Source organism: Arachis ipaensis, chromosome B01, assembly GCF_000816755.2.
Source record: "Arachis ipaensis cultivar K30076 chromosome B01, Araip1.1, whole genome shotgun sequence".
Classification (NCBI taxonomy): Eukaryota; Viridiplantae; Streptophyta; class Magnoliopsida; order Fabales; family Fabaceae; genus Arachis; species Arachis ipaensis.
Window position 1 is genome coordinate 101,615,431 of NC_029785.2, and position 2,013 is coordinate 101,617,443.

Genomic DNA, 2,013 nt, shown 5'->3' on the forward strand with positions numbered 1-2,013 from the left:
TTATAAATTGTTAATTTTTTATTTTTTATTTAAATTTATTTTTCACACAATTAATGATCAATTCATAAATAATGAAAACTTATTATTTAAAATAAATATTACAATGTTCAAATAAATTAAAAGTCAAGTACATCAAATAAATACGATGAACCAATAAAATAAAACACTAATAACTATAGATCCAGGTAGTCCTTATCGTCGTTGTTGTCGTCGATCCCGTGACCCTGAGTCAGCGGCACAGAAGGCGGTGATGTCCGTGTGCTACCAGCAGGGTTGATGCCAGCAGCACGCATCTGGGCCTGGTATACCCCCGTCTAAGCCTCCACACGCTGAAGCCACTCCAGCGACTCCCTCCATTCCAGCCTGAGCTCATCCGTAGATGTCACGTGGGTGAGGATCTCCTGATAACTCTCCCGATAATCGTTCAGCTCCAGAGTTCAGCTCCTGAGCCTGCTGGTGAAAGCTGTGCTGGAGCTCCGTTCCGGGCCATTTTCCGTTCATCAGAACCTTAAAACGACGTCGTTTTGAGCAAAAAAAAAAAAAAAAAGAAAGTAGCGTAGAACCCCCCAATTTAAAAAAAAAAATCAATAAAAAAGAAAAAAGAAAGAAGCACAGCGTAGAACCCCACCCCCTCCTCCCAATTCCCAATCTGTTCCCTTCCCCATCCCATCCCCATCCCCATCCCCAACCCCTTTCCCTCCCCCAACCTTTCCCTTTCCTTTTTTCATTCCCAATCCGTCCCCTTTCCCTCCTCCAACCCTTTTCCTTCCCCTTCCTCTTCTCCTTTTTAATCTGATGCCCTCCCCCTCTTCCTCCCCAACCATATTCTCACACTCACAAGAGCTCTCCTCAACCTTTGCTGCCGTCGCCTCTCACCGGCCTCCGTTTCGCTGCTGTCGTTTCTCGCTAGCCTCCATCTCCGCTCGGTCTCCCTTTTCTCTCCTCTGGCACGGTTCTCTCTCCCAGCCATGGTGTTTTTTTTCTTTAATTTTTTTTAGTTATTCGATCATAGTTTTTTAATATTCTGGGTGATTGTTACTACTGATCCTGTTTTAATATAACAACAATGGTTAATTTTAGTTATTTTCTATTCTGTAATTATTCCTGTTTTTTTGTCGTTGCTATTTTTTGTGCTTGTTGGTGTTTAGATTGATTGATGCTTGCTATTTAAGTTGATTGATCTTTTCTGATTAATGGATTTTTTTGTGATATTTTGTGTTTTTGATTTTTATTTTTGTGATCTGTTGAAGAAGAAGAACAGAGTCGAAAAAGAAGAAGAAGAAGTGGGTTGTTGTTTTTTTTTTAATATAGAACGACGATGTTCTTCTAGGCTTCTTTTTTCTTCTTTTTTTTTTGTTTGTTTTTTGTTTAAAACGACGTCGTTTTAAGGTTTCGATAAACGAAAAATATTTCAGGGACTACTATGAGTCTCGGAGTACAAGTTCAAGGACGAATTTGAGTAATTATTAACTTCAGAAATTACTTTAAGGTTCGAGTGTAAGTTCAGGGACTACTTTGAGACTTAACTCAAAGAAAAATTGAATAAATACGTACTTTTTTGAGTGGATAAGTTCCATATGTTTTGTCGTTGTATAATATTTTGTTATAAGTGTGTGCCACTTCATATTTTTACTATTTATTTTGATTTAGTATATGATCTAAAATTCTAAAGTGAATTGCCAATCCCCTTTATTTTTCCTTGAAGAGCAATTTTCTTGGTAAGGTTCCTTTATTTAGGAGTCGTTACGCTGAAAACATCTTTTTATAAAGTTATTTTTTAATAATTAAAATTTAACACATATAATCGATTAAATTGTGTTATTTTTGTCAAAATTAAACTAGACAAATTGATTTAATCGAAAAATAGTGAATCAAATCTTGAACTAGTCTAAATTAATATTATTTTTTATAGAAAATGACTACAAATTTGACTACACATATAATCTTGAACCGTGTTATACCTATAACTCAATTGTTATAACTCAATGACTATAAATTAATATTATTTTTTTA